The sequence below is a fragment of the Peromyscus maniculatus genome, chromosome X (assembly GCF_049852395.1).
Source record: "Peromyscus maniculatus bairdii isolate BWxNUB_F1_BW_parent chromosome X, HU_Pman_BW_mat_3.1, whole genome shotgun sequence".
Lineage (NCBI taxonomy): Eukaryota > Metazoa > Chordata > Mammalia > Rodentia > Cricetidae > Peromyscus > Peromyscus maniculatus.
Genome location: NC_134875.1, coordinates 68,388,629 through 68,413,850, shown reverse-complemented (window position 1 = coordinate 68,413,850; position 25,222 = coordinate 68,388,629). Strand labels below are relative to the sequence as shown.

At 37.1% G+C, this 25,222-nt stretch overlaps 2 pseudogenes; both read left to right on the top strand.

Annotated features, from left to right (window-relative positions):
- Positions 1 to 10,047: 10,047 nt before the first annotated feature.
- On the top strand, positions 10,048 to 11,171 carry LOC102925940 (dnaJ homolog subfamily C member 14 pseudogene; annotated as a pseudogene).
- Positions 11,172 to 13,616: 2,445 nt separating this feature from the next.
- Positions 13,617 to 23,441, top strand: LOC143271067 (uncharacterized; annotated as a pseudogene).
- The last annotated feature ends 1,781 nt before the right edge of the window (positions 23,442 to 25,222 follow it).

Below are 25,222 nucleotides of genomic sequence, written 5' to 3'. Positions count from 1 at the left end.
AAATCACATTTCAGCACAAAATAAATATCACCATAAATATATCAATTGTATTTAACAAATATATACAAAATATTCCACCCAAACACCATAAATCATATATTCTACTCAGCAGCACACATGGTTTCTCTAAAAAAGAGCACACCCTGGGACATAATACAAATCCTGGAAAACAAAATTTTGAAATAACTTGGTGTATTGTATCATCATGCAATAACACTTAATCCAACACAACAAATCTCTGGGACAAATAGAAAGCATTCTCATGACACAAACTTATACTTCTCAGTACCTACATTAAGAAATTCAAAAGAACACAAATAAATGAGTTACTATTAAAACTCAGAAATTTTTGGGGGAAAAAGAATAATGTAACTCTAAACCCAGTTGATGGCAATATTTACTAAAATTAGAGAATAAATTAATAAAACAGAAACAAGGAAAACAATAAAAAGAATCACTAAGAACAAGTTCTTTGTGTTGATTATTTTTTCCAGAGCCGAGGACAGAATCCAGGGCCTTGTGCTTGCTAGGCAAGCACTCTACCACTGAGCTAAATCCCCAACCCCAAGAAGAAGTTCTTTGAATAGATAAATAAAATTGAGAAACACTTGATCCTACCAACAAAAAAAAAAAAAAAGATAGCTCAAATGAATAGAATCAGAGATTGTCAAGGAACATTACAATAGACATCATAGAAATTCAGATTATTAAATTGGAATGTTTTAAAAAAGTGTACTGTATTAATCTGGAAAAGATAAAAAACAGACAAATTTATAGATTCAGCTAAAATAACAATATTAAACCAAGAAGTTAATAAGATAAACAAGTCTATAAAAATGGAGATCAAAATAGTAATAAAAGCCAGTCTGCTAAAAAAAAAGGTCAGGACAGGATGGATTCACAGCAGATTTATACCAGATTTTACAAAATGCCAACAACCAATCATTTTTCATACTATTCAAAAATAAATGAATAAATAAGAAAGAAAGAGATAGGAAGAAGGGAGGAAAGTGAGTGAGAGAGAAAGAGAGAGAGAGAGAGAGAGAGAGAGAGAGAGAGAGAGAGAGAAGAGAGAGAGAGAGAGAGCACTTCCAAACTTGTTCTCCCAAGCCAGTGTTAATTTACTCCCCAACCAGTTGAAGACATAACACAATAACACAAAACTGCAGTCCAATATCTCAAATGAAAGCATATGCAAAAACTTCAATAAAATAATACCACACAGAATCCAAGCAAATACCAAGAAGATCATATTTAAAAATCAAGTTGGCTTTATCCCTGAAACCCTGGGATGGTTCAAACTACACATGTCAATAAATGCAATAAACTACATCAATAGACTTAAAGTCAAAAGTCACATGTTAATTTCAATAGATTCATAAAAAGATTTTCAATAGTATAATATGCCTTCATGTTAAAAAAAATCCTGGAACATGTAAAACTAAAAGAAACATATCTCAAATAAAAGAAAATTTATATGTGAGAAACTCAGGAACATCATCAAAAAAACGAGAATAGTTTGAACCACTCTACTGATGTGAGAAACAAGACAGAGATGTCTGCTGTCCATACCCTTTCTCAGTATTATGATCAAAATGCTAGCAGGCACAATAAACCATGAGAAGGAAATAAAAGGGTACAAATAGTGAAATAAATTAAACTATTCTTCTGTACAGATGACATAATACTATACATTAGAAATTCCAAATATTCTAGGAGAAAACTTCTAGAAATGATAAACAATTCAGCAATGTGGCAGGATACAAAATTAGCCTGGGTAAATCCATGAGTTTTCTACACAGTAACAACAAACATACAGAGAAAGAGATTATATACACACCCCAATCTCAACAGCCTCAAAGAAAATCAAATATCTACTGACAATTGTGCTAGGCATAATTTCCACAAGTTTTGAGTCACCATTACCCCAGCACATTATGTTTCAGAGGTTTTGTGCCTGAGTTGGTGTTCCTGTCACACCACTGGGAGCCTAGTCTGGTTAGAGAAGATGGCCAATTTTTACTCCATATCCTCTGTTACGAAGAGTTCTCACTAGGGTCACCCTCATAAGTTCCAGGAAGTTTCCAATGCTCAGGTTTTCCACATTGCTGTAGAAATGCCCACCTCTTCCAGTCTTCTCTCTCAATACTTCTTTCTCAGTCCTTTTCTCCCCCATCTGATATCTCCAGCTCCCATTCTCACCCACCCTCCATCCATTCACAAAATGTATTTGCTTTCCCATCCCAGGAAGATCCATGTGCCGCCCTAGACATCTTTATCTATTTTTTATGGTGGTTTGAAAGAAAATGACAGCCAAAAGGAATGGCACCATTAGGATGTGTGGTATTGCTTGAGGGGGTAGGCTTTGAGGTCTCTTTTTCTCAAGCTTCCCTCACTATGACAGTCAGTCGACTTCCTGTTGCTTCTGAGACAAGATGTAGGACTTTCAGCTCTAGCACTATGTCTTCCTGCAGGCTGCCATGCTTGCCTTCATGATCATAATGGACTGAACATCTGGAACTTTAATCAAGCCATCATCAATTAAATGTTTTCTTTATAATAGTTGCCATGGTCATGGTGTCTTTTCACAGCAATAGCAACCCTAAAAAAGACACTTCTCTAGGTCTGTGTATTATAGTGTGAATATCCTTTACTTAATAGCTAAAATTGACTTCTAAGTGGCCTACCTATATCATGCTTTTCTTTCTGGGTTATTTTTTTTCTAGTTCCATCAGTTTGCCTGAAAATTTCATGATGCCATTTTTTTTTCTAATAGCTGAGTAAAACTCTACTGTGTAAATATACCTCTTTCTTGATCTATTTTTTGCTTAAAGTACATCTTGGTTGTTTCCAGTTTCCGGCCATTTTGAATAAAGCTGCTATGAACATATTTGAGCAAATGTCCTTGCAGTAAGATGGGGCATCTTTTGGTATACGCCTAAGAGAGGTGTAGCCACATCTAAAGGCTTCCTTCATCAAACATTAAACAGAACTGGGGCATCCCCATGAAGAGGGGGAAGGACTGTATGAACCAGAGGGATAAGGACACCAGGAGACCACATTCCATAGAATCAACTAAGTAGGGCTCAGATGTTCACAGAGACTGAAGCAGCAACTGCGGACAGACGCTGCATTAGCCCGTTTGCACATATATTATGTTTGTTTAGCTTAGGGTTTTTGTTGGACTTGTAAAAGTGGGATTGTGGGTATCTCTCACTCTTTTTCCTGATAGTAAAACCCTTTTTCTCCTACTGAGTTACCTTGCCCAGCCTTGATATTGAGGGTATGGGACTAGTCTTACTATAACTTGTTATGCCATGTTTGGTTGATAGTACTTGGAGGCCTGATCTTTTCTGAAGGGAAACAGAAGAGCATGTGATGTGGGGGAGAGAGAAGTTATGTGTGGGGCAGTGGGAGGAGGGAAGGATGGAAAGGTTGTATTAAGGATGTATTGTATGAGAGAAGAATAAAGAAAAAAGATGAAGAATAAAGAAAAGAAAATATCTTGGAATAAAACTAACTAAGGAAGTAAAGGACCTCTACAATGAAAATTATAAAGTTCTGAAGAAAGAGATAAGACATTATAAGATGGAAAGGAACCCCATGTTCATGGATTGTGAAAATTACTATTTTACCAAAAGCTATTTATAAATTCAATACAAACTCAATTAAAATACATATAAATAAAAAAAATTAAAAATTCATAGGGAACAACAAAAGAGTCTGAATAACAAACACAGCTTTGAACAAAAAGAACAAGTTGGAAGGATTATCCTTCCAGATCTTAAGATATGTTGCAGAACCATCAAAATAAAAACAGTACAGTACTTGCACAAAAACAGACATGTATGTAGACCAATTTAACAAAATCAAAACCCCAAACATGAGTACACATAAATTAAACTATTCAATATTTTACAAAGATGTCAAAGATGGATGCTGGAGTAGAAGCAAAAACCATTTTCCACAAATGATGTTGGGAAAGCTGGATGTCCAAAAGCAGAAAAGTGACATTACATGTGTATCTATTTCCTTGGACAAAAACTGCTTATGATGAATCAAAGATCTAAAGTGAAACCTGAAACATTGAAACTGTTAGAAGCCATATTAATTGCTCCTTCCTTCAGAGTAGCTTATGACATAGAAACAATTTAGTGTCCTTCTACCAAAGAATTGATAATGAAAACATGATGTGAATGTGTGTGTGTGTGTGTGTGTGTGTGTGTGTGTGTAGCAATAATTGATAAAATAGGCCATGAATCTGAGGTGTCTGGAGGGAGCAAAGGGAAGGATGAAATGATGATACAATTATATTATAAACTTAAAAATCAAATAATTTTAAAAAGCAGACCTATAACAGTCATACTTATTACCTGGTTTGTTTTATGTAAATTTGATAATTACCTGAAAGGAGAGAACTTCAATTTAGGAAATGTGTCCATTAGATCTAGCTGAAGGGTATTTTCTTAATTAGTGAAAAATTGGGGAGGTCTCTAAATTTTGTGAGTGGTACTATCCCTGAGCTGGTAGTTCTGTATGCTATAAGAAAGCAGGCTGAGCAAGCCAAGGTGAACAAGCCAGTTAGCAGCACCTCTCCATGGCCTAAGAATTAGACCTCCAAGTTCCAGGACCACTTGAATTCCTGCCCAGATTTCCTTCAGTGATAGAATATGATGTGAAAGTGCAAGCCAAATAAACCATTTCCTCCCCTAATTTATTTTGGTCATGGAGTTTATTTATAACAATATTAACCCAAACCAAGACATTTATCGTAAGCGTGGGAGAAAGTACGTTATCTCCTGAAAAGATACTGTTAAAAAAGATATCAACATACAAAGGAAGTTGAAACTTTATATTAGACCATTGCCTTAGTTAAGGATTCTATTACTGTGAAGAGACACCATGCACACAGCAACTCCTAGGAGGAAAATATTTAATTGGAGTGACTTGCTTACAGTTTCAGGGATTCAGTCCATTATCACAATGATGGGACATGAAGGCGTGCAGGCAGACAGGGTGTTGGATACATCTTGATCAGAAGTCAACAAGAAGTAGACTAAAACACTGGATGTGGCCTGGGCATATAAGAGCCCTCAAAGCCCATTCCCACAGTGACACACTGTGTTCAACAAGAATATAAATCCTCCAACAAAGCCACAACTCCTAATAGTGCCACTCCATATGAGCTTATGGGGGCAAATTACATTCAAACTATCACATTCTCCTCTCTGGCTGCTATAAGCTTGTAACAATATCATAATGCAGAATGCATTTAGCACAATTTCAAAAGTCTCCAATGTCTATCACAGTCTCTACAATGTTTAAAAATTCATAGTTCAAAGTTTCTTCTGAGAGACATACAATTGCTTAACTATAATCTCCTATATAATCAAAACAAACAAACAAACAAAAAACAGATCACACATTTCCAACATATAATGGCACAGGACATACGTTACCATTCAAAAATGTAGGGAATGAAGCATAGTGAGGAAATACTGGACCAAAGCACCACCAAAACCCAACTGGACAAACTCTAAACTCTGAATCTCCATGTTTGATCTCAAAACACTATTCAGATCTCCACATCCTTTTAGCTTTACTGACTGCAACACACTTCTTTCTCTTGGGCTGATTCCACTCCCTGTTAGAAGCTCTTCTTGGCAGATATTCCACATCTCTGTTATCTCCAACATCTTGCTGTCTCCAAAGAAATCCAGGCTTCATCTTCAAGGCTTCACTTAGTGGCCCCTCTAGGTCTTCATTCTGGGATACCACTGACACATGCCCAGCATTCTTTAGGCACAGAGGCAAATTCTATAACTAATTTCTTTTATCCTTAACTAAAGCCATAAACACTGGGCCAAAACTGCTAATTTATGCTGCTTTTTAGGGCAGGAACATGTCCCGCTCATTAAATTACATCTTCATCAGCTTTCTGTTTTTGGTTGTTACCTTTACTGCCTAAACTTGGCTGTCCTTGACCTTGCTCTGTAGATCACAGTGGGCTCAAACTCACAGGTGCTCCACCCTCTGCCTTCTGAGTGCTGGGATTAAGGTGTGTACCACCACACCAGGCTCTAAATTATTCTTTACTTTCTTTTTACAAATTGGAAACTTAGCTGGGTGGAATCTTGCCTGGAGGTCAACACTCTCTTTTTTACATTTCTTAATCTGTTTATTTCCTTGAACACAGGACTTAGTTCCATTCCAATTTTTGATGTTCTTTTTCTTCTTAAATTTTACATTTTGTAATTTGCCCTGCTTAGCTTGTTCCTTTTCATTATAAATTTTTCCTTAGAGTTACCACTAGTAACCACACAACAGAATCTGTACTAGGCTCTTTTGAGATTTCCTCTGCCAGTGGAATTAATGCAAAACACACTTTAGCTTCAGACAAACGTTACAAAGACAAAAAGCATGCACTTTCTTCACCAAAATATCACAAGAACCATTGCTAGGCTATACTAAAATTCTCTTCTGAGATCTCTTGATCCCCACAGTTCAAATCATTCTTAACACCACTATCATCCTACTAGTATGGCCCACTAAACAGTGGTTAAAGTATTTCACTGCCTCCCTAGCCCAAAGTACCCAAATCCAAATTCCTTGAAACAAAACATGATCAGGCCTTTCACACAGTACCCCGGTCCCTGTTACCAGCTTTTGTCTTAGTTATGCTTTCTATATCTGTGTCAAGACACCAGGACCTTGTCAACTCATGTAAGGAAAATATTTAATTTGGGTGGCAGCTTACAATTCAGAGGTTCAGTCCATTATCCTCATGGCAGGACATGGTGGTGTGCAGGCAATGAAGGAAGACACAATGTTGGCTACAGCTTAATCAGAAGGCAACAGGAAGTGCACTGAAGGACTGGGTATGGCTTGTGCAAATATGAGACCTCAAAGCCCACCCCAACAGTGACATACTTCCTCCAACAAGACCTCACCTCCTCCAGAATGACATACCTCCTAAAAGTGCCACTCCATAGGAAATTGTGGTGGCCAATTAAATTCAAACTACCATAACCATGTATAAAAATTTACTCTGAATTGTTCTAGTCACAATCTATAAAATAAAAAAAAACTATGTATCCTTACAGGTAAATACACAGTTAATCCCTTCATGATCTTGGATTTTTTTCACTATGTATTTTTACTTTATGAATGATGTTTTTCCCTGCATGTATACCTTTGTAATACTTGATTTCTCAGTGCCCTCAGAGGCTAGAAGAATGCATCAAATATTCTGGGAGTGGAATTAGAGATGTTTTTAAGCCACTTTATGGGGGCTGATAATCAAACCTGGGTCTCTGCAATTTATATTTGCTAGCTTTTAATTGTATTACACATATGAAGATTGATTATTAAACATTTCTGTATCATATTTTATAATGATATTACTTTATACTAGTGAAATTCCACATTCAGAAACAAAGGACTAATTCAGTTAATTAAAAAAAACAGTTCTAAATATAGGGAACTTGATATTTTCAAAACTTCTACAGATTTTAAAGCATATAGTTCACAAACATGATACCCAAAACAAAGTACCAAGTATCATCAGGGAGATCTACTAACTCAAGTGCAATCACAAAACTGGTAAGTCAGGAAGCTATAGTTTGAGTCATTAGCTTCAGGCTAATTCCAATTTAGCACTAATTCATACAGCCTATAGTAAATTTAGCAACAATTACTTCCTCTGAACAGTCACAAGATATTGGCTATAAAATGGGCCACAGAAAACACATTTCCCACCACATGCACGTATTCACAAAAATACACATGCTAAAATATGTGTGAATACACACCAACACCTTCAAAAATTTGAATGGCCAAAGGAGAATAGAAATTTATCATGGCAAATTTTCAACAACTAAATTCACAAACAGCTCATATGTTCAATAGCTTAGCTAGCGGTTTCTATTGCTGTGATGAAATTCCATAATCAAAAACCAAGTTGAGGAGGAAAGTGTTTATTAGGCTTACAACTTCAGCATTGCTGTTCATCACTAAAGGAAGTCAGGATAGGAACTCAAACAGGGCAGGATCCTAGAGGCAGGAGCTGATGCAGAAGCCATGGAGGGGAACTGCTTAATGACTTGCTTCCACAGGCTTGCTCTACCTGCTTTCTTACAGAATCCAGGACCACCAGACCAGGGATGACAACAGCCATCATAGGCTAGGCCCTCCCCTATTGATCACTAATTGAGAAAATTACAGGTGGATCTCATAGAGGAATTTCCTGAATGAGGCTCCTTTCTCTCTAATGACCCTAGCTTGTGTCAAGTTAACACACAAAACAGCCATTACAGCTTCTAACTTCATAGTTTTACTTTCATGGTGGCCTACAAATATATCTTTAGCTATACATCTTCAGTAGACTATAGTTAATGTAAATTCTCACTGAGACAAAATTCCTCTTGGCCAGAAAATATTCTGCCTATTTTGTCATCCATTCCCCATGCAATGTTCAGGGAAAACGCTCCATTTCACAGTCATCAACCATTTTGGTCAATTCTCACAGTCTTCATTAAAGACAAAGGATGATTTACTGACTAAAGTTTATCCAAAGTTTAAAGTGGTAGTATCAGTTATTTATTGCTCTATAACAAGACATCAATAAACCTAGGTTTTTGATAAAACAGTCATTTGTCACGTGTAAAGATTGTCCATGCAGGAATGAGTATTTTTTTTTTTTTACTCTCGGAACTGCCTATCTTCACTATGACAGTACAGTCAGCTTACTGTGTTGTAGAGAAAATGGGGAATCTATATGATCGTAAATGTCATTTGAAATAAATGAAAAGTGGCTTCTCAAGAAGAATGGGATGAAGAATGATAATGAATATGATGAATGGAAAACTGCAAAATGGTAGTGAAAAAGGGTTAGTACTTTGCCAAAGAATGTCCAATACAAATTGTGACTTAAAGTCACAAGCAGATGCCATATCTTAAACAATAGGGAGCAATGAAATGCAGGGTTTTTTTTGAGATATGTGAGTGACCTAATATTACAATATGAATGGAGTATAAAATGTCTCAAAAAAGTAGTAGCAGAAAATTACTTATAAAAGTATGGTGGGATTAGATAATGAAGAAACTAAGCTTTGTAATAAACTTGGTCTAATTAGTTTTTTTTAATACATAAATGGTAAAATATAGAGTTGTGCTATGATATTGACACATCATGGATAAGGACACCAAGTATTTATAGAGTAAAACAATAATAATTCCTTTGTACATTGCAATGTTTTAATATTTATTCATTGAAAATTCTTTTTTTGGCTGTCATTTGCAATTTATCATTAACAATCAGCAAACAGGAGTTGGGAATTTAGCTCAGTGGTAGAACGCTTGCCTAGCAAGCACAGGCCCTGGGATTAGTCCTCGGATTAATCCCTGGGATTAGCAAACAATATGATTTATAATGCCTACTTACATCCTAAACCTCATATTAAATACTGTTGATTTAGTTAAGTAGTTTTGGACTGGCAAAGGACTACATGCAATAAAACCAGTAATTCAAAATAGAAAAAAAAAAAAAAAAAAACAACAATCACTGGAAAGGCATAAATGTGGGTATGGAAGGCCAACCTTAGTCATCCTATTTTTTTTTTCTTCCTAGCTACCTACTGGCCAGCTTCTACACCAAGTATGATGCTGCTGATTTCCTCATCAACACTGCCTCACTGCTCACCGTACTGATGCCTAAGCTACCCCAGTTCCACAGACTTGACTCCAGAGCCAGCTGCGCAGGCTCGCCAACCGCTTTTCTCTTCCCTTCCAGTTTTTTATTCCCCAGTGACCCTGGAAGTGGAAGTAAGCCACTGCAGTGGGGACTGGAAGGTGGAAGAGGCGAGTGAGCAGGAGGTGGAGCCAGAGGGGGTGATGGTGTGGGGGTGTGTGTGGGGGGGGGAGATCTGCTCACAGTAGCTCCCCCTGGCCTCAGGCATAGCTGCTCAAGGGGAAGGAGTTACCGCTGCTGTTGGTAGTAGAACTTACCATGATGGCTGTGACCTAAAATCCTCAGAAAACCCGGGGGTCATGGCCCATAAGCACCCTGGAGAAGGAGGGTTGTGTGGAGCCCATCACAGCTGTGGTGCCTCCCTCAGGACCTCAGGACCCTCTGTGCACCTTGAAAAACTTTCATTCTCAGGACTCAGGGAAAAACGGAGACTGCTCCTAATGGTACCCGCTGCCTCATGTCCTAAGTACACACAGCCCCTAACCCAGCCCACTGGTCGGATCCAAACCATGCTCCTCCAAGGGGTCCGGGACCACCTAGGGAAGGAGGTTACCCTGACGAGAGTGACGCATCTTCGGAAGAGTCAGGAGTGGACCAGGAACTCTCAAGAGATAATGAGACTGGGTACCAGGAGGATGGGAGCCCTTCTTTTCTTTCCATTCCATCTGCTTGTAACTGCTGGGGAAACCCTGGAGTCCCAGAAGGGACTCACTCTGAGGAAGGAGATGGCTCTTCTAGCAACTTCTGCCACCATTGCACCTCTCTAGCCTTGGGGGAAGATAAAGAATTAGAAGAAGAATATGATGATGAGGAACCTCTTAAATTTCCCAGTGATTTCTCACGTGTGTCCAGTGGGAAGAAACCCCCATCCCAGAGGCAGAGACACTGTTTTTTGACCAAGGAGGATACTCGGGATAGTGGACGCAGAGATCCCAGGTCCCCTGGTCTTCATCCACTGGGCCGAAAATGAAATCAGGCAGATAAGCACAGAGGTCTGGGACTGTGGAGAGTAGAGGAACTATGTCAGCTTGGACAGGAGGGCTTCTGGTGGCTGATTGAACTTCTGGTATTGGTGGGAGAGTATGTAGAAACTTGTGGCCATCTCATTTATGCATGCAGGCAGCTGAAAGGCAGTGATCTGGACCTTTTTCGAGTTTGGGTGGGAGTCTGGGCAGGGAGATTGGGGGGCTGGGTCCAGATGATGGCCCTGTTTCTAAGCCAGAGCTTTTACTGTGCAGCGGGGCTATTCACCCGTTTTCTTAGGCTAGTGGGTGCTTTCCTACTTCTGGCTCTTGCCCTCTTTTTGGGTTGTCTACAGTTGGGCTGGCGGTTTTTGGTGGAACTGGGTGACCGTTTAGGATGGAGGGATAAGACCACCTGGATATTCTCAAAATTCTTATTATATGTGAATTTAATTATCTAAAGGCATAAATACATAGATAGCTGATAGCTGGAAGTCAATGAAGGGATAGATATACATGATAGCCAGAAGACTGTGGATATCTATAGACAGATGAACAAATGCAAAGTAAGAAAAATACAACAACAATAAAAATTCATTCAGATAATTCTGCATTGGCAATAGTTTCAAATAATTTTATTTAATATATATAGCTAAGGTAAGTTGATACATCAAATTATATAACATCCTACAGAATATTTAACATGATCATCTTACCATTATCAATTAATTGTTGGTTTTTAAAGTTATGGAAGTTACTAACAAAGCATATTTATTTAAATGTATTCATTATATATGTCTTAAAAATCAAAGAAAAATATTACATATATATAAACACATATGTATATACACATACTGATTAGTTCAAGTACATATATGGATATACATTGAAAAATACAATGTGTCAGTAGAAAATAAAATTCCCTGAGCACATTTAACACAGATTATTGACCATGTACATATAGTACAACTAAGAATAAATATAAAGATTTCTTTTTGACCTTCAGCGTCTAAAATGTCCAAATGCTCATCAAATGAGAGAAAGGTCAATGAGCTAAGAAAGTTTGTTTGCCTTTAAAGATTTTCTGCTTGAATGTCACTGCATCTGAGGGCCTACAGAACCCCAAATTACAAATAGAATAAAAGAGTGAACTTTAAAAAATATAAAACTTGGCTTTCAGTATCTATGCTTTATATTGGGAGAAAATAAAGCACTATTATAAAATCATTTTACTCTTCTAGTTAATTATTAGTACAATCAAGGCCCAAGGCATTAATATTAATTCTGAAAGTGTTTAGCACATTCTGAGAAACTAGGTAGAACTAAGAAACTGTGGCTGGCTAAGTAGCTAATGAATTTAATTTGTAACTTTATCAACACAAACGTCTCTTATTTAATACTTTAAAATCTTAATTAGAAGATTTCCTCATTAGAAAAGGAAGAAAGTATACAGGATATAGCACATAATGCATATGATCTGAGCAAAATATATATGGAGGAATCAAACTTTAATTCATCATGACAGTAACATGACACTACAGTCCTCCGCTCTACCAACTGAGCTATCTAAGGAGATAACATGACACTATTAAAGACTGTGACTACGCCATCATAAGCAGAGTCAGCTTCACCTCATGGAAGAACTGTGGCCAAGTTGCCATTACTGAAAATAGAATTTATCATAATCACAAATATGTTTCCTTTGCTGAAAACTAATTGGTAATTATGTCTGAAGCTAAAATTTAACACAAAATTGAATAATCAGGAGAATCATTTTTTCTCATAAAATAAATGATAGCAGTGAAGTTTGTAAGTCACAAACAACATAGATATATACTAATTTTGCAATTTTTGCATTCCCAAAGGCTATATTCAATAGCAACATGCTCACTTCTTTCTTCAAGTTATGTTTTTCTAGAGAACCATGACTAACACAGACATTGGGACCAGAGTGGTCCTAGAGCAACAGAATTATAAGGACCCATTTTTTTTTTAACTATTTGGAATAAACATTCCAATTTTCCAACAGCTACAGTTTCTGAAAACTTTTCAGTTACTAAAACATCTCCTAGAAGCTCAGAGAGTCTGAAACTCCCATGAGTATGAATCATTTTACAGTCTTAAGCAGATAAATGCATTAGATTATCCCTATATTCAAAATGTGAGCAACAACCTATTTGGTGACTCTATATATAAAAATACTGACAATTTGTGAAAAAAAATAAGGAAAATGATTACATTCATTGGTTGATCCTAACATCTCCAGATAAATTGACAAAGGAAAAATATGTTCAATGATAAAATTAAGCAACCTTGAGTGTCCCAGAATAAGGTTCTGGATAATAATGAACGCAATGAATAAAGCTCAACAGCTTCAGAGGCACATAGTCTAATGGTTCCTAAGTATGCCTTTGAAGAGAATCTTCTCTCTAGCAGTCACAGAACTCAAGTGTGGGAAAATAAACCCAAGCCCTCATTATTTTGGCAGATTTACAAAGAACATTCAAGTATCAGTGTTTGGAGGGTACATGATGTTAAAGCCAGAGCACTGATTGGTAAAGAAGGAAATCCTTTAACTTGGGATGGAGATGTTTGGAAGGACACTATTGAAACTGAAAACTTTGAATCCTCAGAATCTCATTGGATTGTTGTGATGATATTTTATTTGTGCTGAAATGCTATATTTTATTTGTATGTTAATAAAGAAAGTTTGTCTGGAGATCAGAGGTAATAGCAAGCCATAAACACAAGTCAGGTGGTGGTAGCACACTCCCTTAATCTAATCACATGGCAGGCAGAGTCTCTGTGTGTCCAAGGACACAGCCAAGCGTGGTGATATATGCCTTTAATCCCAGTACCAACCATAGAGACCTGGATGTATAGTGAGGTGTCTAGGTTAAGAGCCAATGAGAAGGCAGAACAACAAGGCAATAAAGGTACAAGTTAGACAGAAAGAGGCTCTTTTGGGAAGCAATGGTGACATGGTGAGCTAAGGTTAGTTGGTGGCTGTTGCTCTGATCTCTATGGTTTGCACCCCTGTGTTTGGCTCTGTGTTTCTTATTTAATAAGACTGTTTAGAAATTCATCTATAGGTTATCTCACCTGATATAATATTCTCCCCACTCTCATCAGAAAATGTATTCCCACTCACATTCCCTGAAATGTTGCCTTTTTCACATTTCACTGATGAAATTGATCATTTATTGTATAATAAACCAGCAGTAACTTTCCCTGAAGGAGATGACAAACAGTACTGATGGTTCTCATGACCTGCAAGACCTATAATCAGTCTTAAGACTAGAGTAGCCAGGCTACTGCATGAAAGATAGAAAGTGTAGTCCACGAAGAGATGTACTACACAACTAAAGAGCTTATTGGGTGTAGTAATTCAATCAAGCAGAAAATCTGGGGGAATATATGTAGGAATGGAATTTAAGGTGTGGGATAATGGTGGAAGGAATATAAAACTGGATCAGGCTAAGTTTACTGATATGGATTCATTGAGTGGAAATGGGAGCTTTACTTTAGAAGGTCATACAGTTAAAACATATATTAAAAGTTTGTTTGAATGGTTGGCTGAAGAATTTCTTAAAAGATGGCCTATAGAAAATGTTCTTCAGATGTCTGATATCCCTTGGCTTCTTGTTTATGAAGGGATTTTATGGCTCAGGAAACTGCAATGCTAATGTGTATACTATATAGGACCTCATCCTCCACAGTTGGAAGGCCTCAAAGACAACTAGTTCATTAATCTTATAAGATGCAAAGTGGTAAAAAAAAAGGGCACTAGCACATATGAAGAGCTTTCTTGTTGTCCTGTTCCTTGTGCCAGATGTTAGGGTTAGAGACACTGCTGCTCAGTTGGATGAGATAAATGTTATGAGTTTAACTGGGCCTCAAAGTAACAGAGGCCAGGTAGCAGCAATGAATTGCCAAAGGCAAGGTGATTGTAGTTATTGTAGTGGGGAACATAGACAAAGCAATGTACAAAATGTACCTGGAATGATCAGCACAAACAAAGTGATTTTTATGGGGACATGACTCATATGGATCTTTGGTATTGGCTAATCAGCCCCAGTATTTGCAGGCATGAAATACATAAGAAGCTTTTGTTGTTTTTGTTTGATGTGTATATATAGAAAAATTCTCAAACAAATTATAGAATAACTATGTTGGATCTTGACAAAAGAGAATATCTTCCCATGAACCAATTTCCAGACATGAGTCCATTTGTAGATTCAAACCTCTTGAATGAACACTGAAGACAGCTTATGCTGGAGAGGATGTGTAGCTAGGGGAACTTTCCTCCACTGTTGGTGGGAATGCAAGCTTGTACAGCCACTTTGGAAATCAATATGGTGCTTTGTTAGAAAATTGGGAATCAATCTTCCCCAAGATCCAGCTATTCCACTCTTGGGCATATACCCAAGGAATGTTCAATCATACCACAAGGGCATGTGCTCATATGTTCATATCAGCATTGTTTGTAATAGCCAAAACATGGAAACAACCTAGATGCCCTTCAACTGAAGAATGGATAATGAAAATGTGGTATATATACACAATGGAGTACTACTCAGCAGAGAAAAACAATGACATCATGAGATTTGCAGGCAAATGGATGGATCTAGAAGAAAATCATCCTGAGTGAGGTAACCCAGACTCAGAAAGACAAACATGGTATGGACTCACTCATAGGAGGATACTAGATGTAAAACAAAACATGACTAGACTCCTACTCAAAACTCCAGGGAGGCAACCTAGAAAACAGGACCCTAAGAAAGACACAGGGATCACTGAATGACAGAGAAATGGATGAGATCTACATTAGCAAACTGGATGTGGTGGTGGTGGGGTAATAAAGGGCAATGTTCGAGAGAAAGAGAGCGTAGAGGAGCAGGAGACCCCAGCTGGATCAAGAACAGAGAGGAAGAACAAGGAAAAAAGACCATGGTAAATGAAGACCCCATGGGAATAGGAAGAAGAAAAGTGCTAGAGAGGTCCCCAGAAATCCACAAAGATACCCCCACAAAAGACTGCTGGCAATGGTCAAGAGAAAGCCTGAACTGACCTACTCTGGTGATAGGATGGCCAAACACTCTAACTGTCATGCTAGAAATCTCAACCAATGACTGATGGAAGCTGATGCAGAGATCCACAGCCAGGCCCCAGGTGGAGCTCCAGGAGTCCAATCGGCAAGAAAGAGGAAGGATTGTATGAGTGAGAATTGTTGAGACCAAGATTGGAAAAAGCACAGGGACAAATAGCCAAACTAGTGGAAATACATGAACTATGAACAAATAGCTGAGGAGCCCCCAACTGGATCAGGCCCTCTGGATAAGTGAGACAGTAGATCAGCTTGAACTTTTTGGGAGGCATCCAGGCAGTGGGACCGGGCCCTGTCCTCAGTGCATATGCTGACTGTTTGGAACCTGGAACCTATGCAGGGACACTTTTCTCAGCCTGGGAGGAGGGGACTGGACCTGCCTGGACCGAATCTACCAGGTTTAGCTGAATCCCCAAGGGAGTCCTTGCCCTGGAGGAGATGGGAATGGGGGATGGGCTAGGGGGAGGGCAGAGGGGGCGGGGAAGAGGGAGGATAGAGGAATCCGTGGCTGATATGTAATATTAAATCAAATTATATTTTTTTTAAAAAAAGAAAGGAGCACCAGGTTTCCCTGAGGAATGACCCTGATAAACACCTAAAATTTTATGATTAGCATTTCTCCATTCATTCCCCAGGGGACCTACAACCTTTTACAAGGTAAATGTACACTAGGGGAAAGAAACTAATCAGTCCTTTTGAGAATAGTTGGATACTTCTAAATTTACACTGGTTCCAGGAGATCCCAAGAAGCATTGTGTAATCTCCATTAAAATAGGGGCTTATGGAGGTCAGATGATAAATTGAATTTGGCTGAAATAAGATTCACAAACTGTCCAGTGTGTCTCTGAACTCATTCTGTGGTTATTTCCCCAGTTCCAGAATACATAATTACATGTATATGTATATCACTTCAAATATATATATATATATATATATATATATATATATATATATTATATATATAATATATATATATATATTAGAATATATATATTAGAATATGGCAGAATTCTTAGATTGGTATTCTGAGCTCTGGAGTAAGGGATATTGCAATTGGAAAGGCTAAAAGTATGTCTTTAGAGTTGCTTCTGCCTGGAAAAATAGTGAATCAAAACCACTATTGCATTTACAGAGGAAATGCAAAAATTAGTGCCACCATCAAGGACTTGAAATCATGTAGGGATGATGGTTCCCATGACAACTCCCTTTAACTCTCATATCTGTCCAGTGCCGAAGACAGATGGACCATGGAAAATGACAGTTAACTATTGAAAACTCAATCAGGTAGTATGACTCCAATGCAGCTGCTGCACCAGATGTGGTGTCCTTACTTGAACAGATTAACATATCTCCTGTTATATTGTATACAGCTATTGATCTAGAAAATATCTTTTGCTCTGTTCCTGTTTATAAGGACCACCAAAAGCAATTTGCTTTTAGTTAGCAAGGACAGCACTATATCTTTAGAGTTTTACATCAAGGATGTATTGAATTTCCAGTCCTGTGTCATAACTTAGTTAAAAGGGATATTGAATTTTTGTATCATCCACAAAATATCATATCAGTTCAATATATTAACAATATTTTGCTGATTGGATCTAATAAGTAGAAACCACTTTGGAATTGTTGGTAACACATATGTACATCAGAGGATGAGGAAAATCCAATGAAAATTAAACTTCTATCTTAGTGCAATTCTAGGAGTCCAGTAAGATAGGACTTGCAAAGGTACTCCTTCGAAGGTGAAGGATAAGTTATTGCATCTGGTTCCTCCCACTACCAAGAAAGAAGAACAAAGTATAGTGGGCAGATTTTGGTTATGGAGACAGAACAAGCCTCACTGGGATAGGTTACTCTGGCCCATATACCAAGTGACCCAGAAAACTTCTAGCTTTGTGTGGTGCCTAGAACAAGAAAAGGCTCTTCAACAGGACCAGGCTGCTGTGCAGGCTATTCTACCTATTGAACCATATGATCCAGCAGACCTGATGATACTTGAATTGTCAGTGGCAAATGGGGATGCTGTTGGGAGCCTTAGGCAAGCCCCTATAGGATTATCACAGAAGAGACCTTTTGTAATTTTGAAGAAAACCTCTAACATCATCTATAGACAACTATTCTTCCTTTAAGAGACAGATTTTGTCCTATCATTGGTCCTTAGTGTCAAACTGAATGTTTGACAATGGGACAGCAAGTTACCATGTGACCTGAGCTGTCCCTCATGAACTGGGTGTTATCTGTCCCACCAAGTCATAAGTGGGACATGCATAGAAGCAATCCATTATCAAATGGAAGTAGAATATATGTGAATGGCCCCAATGTGGTCCTGCAGGCACAAGAGAGTTACATGAAGTAGATGACTCAATACCTATGGTTTATAATCCCATTGCAATGTTATCTTTTGCCAAGCACTCACCTGTAGCCTCATGAGTGGTACCCTATGATCATTTAACTTATGAAAAAATAGGACCTGGTTTACTGGTGATTATAAATGTCATGTAGGCACTACACAGAAACAGACAGCTGCAGCAATACAACCACATTCAAGGCTGTCCCAAAGGGAAATCTTCATAGTGGGCAGAACTTTAGTTGGTACATGGTCATACATTTCATTTGGAAAGAAAAATGGGCAGTATGTGTTTTTTTACTGTTTCATGGGCTGTAGCCAATGCATTGGCTAGATAGTTGGGGGACTTTAAAAAGAAGATTGAAAAATTGGTGAGAAAGATATATGGGGAAGAAGTAATGTGGATAGATCTCTCCAAATGGTCAAATGATGTGAAGATACATTTGTCCCATATAAATGCTCATTGGAATACAACTTCAGCAGAGGAGTTTCATAATCAAGTAGATAGGAAGACCCGTTCTATGGACAGTCAGCTTCTTTCCCCATCAATGAAGGTTATGCACAGGATAAACAACATGGACTTCTACTCAACAACACTGACCTTGCTACAGCTGCTGCAGAATACAAGATATTCTATTGCAAGGGACCAAAACTGAGGACCAGATATGCACCATTCACCATGGTGACCAGCCAGTTACCTGGTGGCACACTGACTATGTTAGGCTACTACCTCTGTGAAAGGATAATATGTCTTTTCTGGAGTAAATAATTATTCTGCTCATGAATTAGCCCTCCCCAAACACAATGCTTCTGCCCAAACTCTTATCTGTGGACTTACACAGAATGCCTTCTCCACATTCTTATTATTCTAGATAGTATTTCTTCTGACAAAGGAACTCACTTTATGAACAAAGAAGTGCAACTGTGAGGCCATGACCATGGAATCCACTGTTTTTACTCTGTTCCCACCATGCTGAAGCAGCTGGCCAGATAGAATGGTGGAATGTCTTTTTGAAGACATAGATACAACACTATTTAGGTATTAGCAGCCTGGAAGGTTGGAAAATAATTCTTCAGAAGGTAGTATATGTTTTGAATCAGTGTTCAATTTATGGTATGGTTTCTCCCATACCAAAATTCACAGATCTAAGAATCTGGGATGGAAAAGGGACTTGTAGTACTCACTACCACCTATACTGGCCCACTAGGAAATTTTCTACATCCAGTTTCTGTGACCTTAAGTTTTGCTAACTTACAAGTTTTTGTTTGTTTGTTTTTCATTTATTTATTTATAAATTACATTAATTTATTTTACATACCAACTGTAGTTTTGTCTTCCTCTTTCCATTCTCTCCTCCAACATCATTTTTGCCCCCTCCCCCCACAATCTCCTCCTCTTCCATTTCTGTTCAGAAAAAGGCAGGTCTCTCATAGATATCAACATGGCATATCAAGTTGTAGTAGGACTAAGCACGTCCCCTAGTATGAGAAATAGGTTCCCAATAGCCAGCCAAAGCATTAGTTAGAGACTCTGCTCCCACTTTTAGGAGTGTCCCATGATAACCAATCTATGCAACCATCACATACATGTAGATGGGTTAGGCCAGGCTCCCTGATTGTTGGCACTTTTTGAACTGCAATAAGCCCAGATAAGTGGATTCTTTGGATTTTCTTGTGATGCCCTTGACCTCTCTGGCCCATAAAATCCTTCCTTGCTGTCTTCAGCAGGGTTCCCCAAGCTATACCTAATATTTCCTATGGGTCTCAGAAACTGTTTCCATTAGTTACTCAGTGAAGCTTCTTTGATGACAATTGGGCTAGGTGTCAATCTATGAATATAATAGAATATCATAAGGCATCATTACATTGACATTTTTATTCTTCTAATCATGTCTGTTTCCATCCTATGTCTCTGAGTCATCCAGCCTATGGATCTTGGCATTCCCAGAAGTGTCAGGGGTGAGCTTACTCTCTTGGTATGGGTCTCAGGCTGAACCAGGCATTTGTTGGCCACTCTTACAATCTCTGTACCACCCTTACCCATGTACATACCATAGGCAGGAAAGACTGTAGTTTGAAAGTTATGTTGCTTGGTTGATGTCCCAATTCCTCCACTAGAAGTCTTGCCTAATCACAGAGGATGGCTAGTTCAGGCCACACATCTGCTATTGCTAGGAGTCTTAACTGGGATCATCCTGTAGACACCAGGGAGTTTCTCTTGCAACAGGTTTCTACCTGACCCTGAAATGTCACTGCTTCTAGTCATCACTTTCTGTACTGTCCCCCTAAACATACTCCCAGCCTCATCCCTCATATTACCATCCCAAACTGCCCCCAGTCCACACATGAGATCTCTTCTATTTCTCCTTACCAGAAAGATCCCAGTATTCCCATTTGAGCCCTCCTTATTGCCTAGCCTTTCTGTGTCTGTGGATTGTAGCATGGTTATCCTTAATTTTACAGCTAATGTCCACTCATAAATGAGTACATATCATGTTTGCTTTTCTTGGTCTGGTTTACATCATTCAGGATGATGTTTTCTAGTTTCATCCATTTGCCTTCAAATTTCATACCATTGTTTATAACAACAGAGTAATACTCCATTATGTAAATGTATCTCATTTTCTTTATCCATTCTTCAGTTTAGATTGTTTATCCATTTTAGGTAGTTTGCATGTTGCAGCTCTTACAAATAAAGCTGATATTAACATAGTTGTGCAAGATTCCTTGTGGTGTGATTGAGCACCCTTTGAATACATTTTCATATATATGTGTATGTGTGTGTGTGTGTCTGTGTCTGTGTGTGTGTTTGTATGTGTTCAGGCTGCTCTGGTATCCTGCCCTTGTTTAGTAATTATATTTTTTATTTATTCATTTATCTCAGAAATGTTAACAAATAGATATCACACAATTTAAAGTTGCCAATTTTATTCCTTCAAATATTACTTCCATTGTATTAAGATTGGTGTTATATTGAAAACAATATTTTTTATTACAATTAGAAGATAGATCAGAAAAAGTTAACCAACTTTTGTTTGTTAGGAAAATGTCTTTTATTCTTGTGGCTTCCCTTGGATCAATTAAATTCTCTCATGACACAAGAGGCAAAGGCGATATGTAGAATGACCCAGATATATGTGATCATGGGAGCTTCAGTTGCTGTGGAACTAGCACTCTTTAAATACTGCTTGGAAAGTACAGTTGGGATCCAGTCCATCATTGGAATTTACTTCAAAAGTTTCAGATGGTATAGGTGATATTCCTTAAAGTCTCAGAGTGGATTAAGCAGCTTTAAATGCACACTCACTTGTTTTGCATTCCAACAATTGACCCATTATTAGATAACAGCTTCACATTTTGATCAGTGATATTTATTTGAAATAAAACATTCAGCTTACATACAAAACTGAAAGAAACATTTAAAATAATGCTACAGGCCGGGTGGCAGTGACACATGACTTTAATCCCAGCACTTAGGAGGTAGAGCCAGGCAAACCTCTGTGAGTTTGAGGCCAGCCTTGTCTACATAGCGAGATCCAGGATAGGCACCAAAACTATATGGAGAAACCCTATCTCAAAGAAAACAAAATCATCATCATAATAATAATACAATTATGAAACCAAATATTCATGATGTAGCTTTCTAAATTAGTATTTTTATTTTATAATTTAATTTAGCTTTACATATCAGCCACAGATTCCCTTGTTCTCCTCCCTCCTGCCCCCCTTCCCTCACCCCTACCTTCCCTCCTGCCCAACCCCCATTTCCATCTCCTCCAGGGCAAAGACTCCCCTGAGGATTGAGTTCAACCTGATAGATTCAGTCCAGGCAGGTCCAGTCCCCTCCTCCCAGGCTGAGAAAAGTGTCCCTGCATAAGTTCCAGGTTCCAAACAGTCAGCACATGCACTGAAGACATCCCACTGCCTGGATGCCTCCCAAACAGATCAAGCTAATCAACTGTCTCATTTATCCAGAGGGCCTGATCCAGTTGGGGGCTCCTCAGCTGTTGGTTCATAGTTCATGTGTTTCCATTCGTTTGGCTATTTGTCCCTGTGCTTTATCCAACCTTGGTCTTAACAATTCTCGCTCATACAAACCCTCCTCTTTCTCGCTGAGAAAGAGGAGGGTTTGTATGAGCAAAAATTGTTAAATTAGTATTTTTTAATACAGTGTATGTAGTTTAAATGTTGCCATAAACAAACATTGATGGCACTCTTTTTTTTCAGCAATCAATCAATTGAATCACTGGCTGCTTTTTATCTTATCAAAATGTGTCACCTACCAAATATTCCTATTAAAATCACAAGAAATTTTGAAATATACTAGAATATAATACATCTCATTTTGAGTTTGAAATATTTTCTGAAAAATTAACTGAGCTGTCAGGTTTTGATTGTGTATAAATGCCAGTAATACAATAAGATACAAAAATTTATTTTTCATCAGTTATGTGCCTCTCATATTGAAAGTTTGATGGGTTTGTATTACTGGATACCATAAACTTATTTTATACTTTAAAACAGAAGCAAACATAAATTCTTTTGAATCTTCCAGAAATTAGATTAGCATGATCATTATACAGGCGAATACATTCAAACCACATCTATATCCACAGTAAACAAGATCACTTGATGATATAAAATCAATGGAATGGTATATTTTAGCATATATTACATAAGTCATGAATTGCCTTCACTTTTAAATAAACCTTACAACTTAATTAAGAAGCATACAAGCTATAAACAGCTACAACTACGCAGTTACTTGAAGAATATGTTAGAATTCTTAAATTCAACACTCATTACATGTTATGGCCAAATGTTCCTGTAGGAAAACACAGATGTGAAATTCCAACTAAGAAAATAAGACGTTTTATATAATTATTCACATCACACACCATCATGCATACATTTTTAGAAGCACATTTTATGTATAAGTTAAGGTCAAACTGTCATATTTCCCTTTTCTATTCTTGTAGATGTTTATTGAGAGATAGGCCTAGAGGGGACCTTGAAAGGTCATTAATCCATCCACTGCACTTAAACAAGACTAAAGCTAAAAGAGGCTCAGAACGTCTATATTCAGCAGTGTGAAAATTCACTCTTGACTTCTAATTCCCCTTATGAAAGCAATCAATATGGAAAAAGGAAAAAAATAACCTTCTAACTGGGCATTTTATTTTCCAAGATATTTTCCAGTTCTTTCATTTTTAACAAAACTAAATTTATTCGGGCTCTTTCTTTTTCTGTTTCCTGTCTTTGCAGGTGCACTCTTAACTGTATACAAAACATGATGTACTTCACAGCAATTGTAGCAATCCAACTGTGATTCTCTTAATTAACTCCACATGATTTTCATGCATTAAAAAGGACACACTTAATAAAGAACTCAAGGTTGAAAACAAGCCTACAAAATATTTTATAATAAATATATATGAAAAGTTCCACGATCAACTATTTGCACCAATCTTTCTTCTTATAGATTCATTAAAATATAAATGAAAATATGCATAAATTTATTTGATTATATAATTGTTGTACAAGAATATTTAGTATAAGAATTACCTTAAATTTCATTACTTTGAACTCTTAGCAGATCATTAATCCAATATATGTTATATGTTAATGTATACATGTTTTGTACATGCCAGTTATTTTAATGTTAATGTTCATAATGTGAACATATCAAATATGCATATATACACAAAAACATTTTGATGAAGAGTAAATTATATTATTTACCTTTTCATGATAAATGTGATGCATTTATCCACACCACTAAAACTTCTAAAAGAATATAAAAGATTATAAATCCTACTTCTCAGGATATTTAAGATGATTAATATTAATTTAAAAAATACTTGATTTTTATAACATTGTAGCCTAGCATACAGAAAGTCCTCTAAATATATATGTATATATGTACACACATTTATATAAATTGCATATTGTATATGTTTGTGTGTTTCTAATTACTTGTATATATTTAAGGTGATGCTATTTTTCTTTAGTTGCAAATTTCTGTAATTTTAGGAAAGATTACATGGTCATTTTCACAATTTGAAGATATGTGTACATGGATTTACTTGAAAATTGAATAACACTCCATGACCTCTTTGTTAAACTTGAGAATATATGAACATGACTTGAAATTAATTATAAATTAATATTTTGATAGTTTATAAGAAATTATTGTTATTATTTGATTGATATCATATTTGGTCATAAATACAAAACTGCACAAGTAATAGTCTCTTTAGTAAAAGTCATAGAGCTATGTACCAAAGAAAAATATCTGTACATATACTAGAAATAACCAAGGGCCTGAATATTACCCAGTGTATTCTATCAGTCTGTGTATATGTGAATTGTGCTTTTATGGAAATATAATTCAATGAAGCAGCTACTGAAGTATAAAGAACTGAAAGAACAACAGCATAGATAATTATAAGTTCTTATAACTTTACCATGCTTAGCTTTTTCAATTTATTTAAAAGGAATTTCTAATTCTAGAAAAACAATTCTTTATTTATTCTACTATCATATAATATTTTAATAATGGGAATTATGTTTTCTCTCTGCATGCTACAAACATATCCCTAGGGAAAATAAACTGGATAGGCACCATTCAATCTCTCGGCAGTTTGTTAGTTTTTTTTTTCAGCCCAGGAATAAAGATCAAGTGGCTTTGTCATATTAGTGAGACCCACAGTGAAAACCACAATCATGGGAGATGCTCAGAAAAGAAGAGCAGAGTTCAGTCACATGGGAAATTTGTTGAGATTTTCATTTAGCCCAGAGTGTTTGGAAACAACTTACACCACAGTCTCTAAATTCAGGCTCAGATAAACATGTATTTTAATGATGGCAGCTGGTTTTCTTTTGCATTTTGCAAACATAACATTTTGCAAATGTGTCATCACTTGCTAAATTTCCTACACTATTTAGTGAATATGTACACATAGATTGTTTCTTGTTACGACAGTGCCAAATTTTAAGTTTCTGTTGATTTCTAGATGAATTCAACCTAGTTACAAGTAAATTAAACAATGGGACAA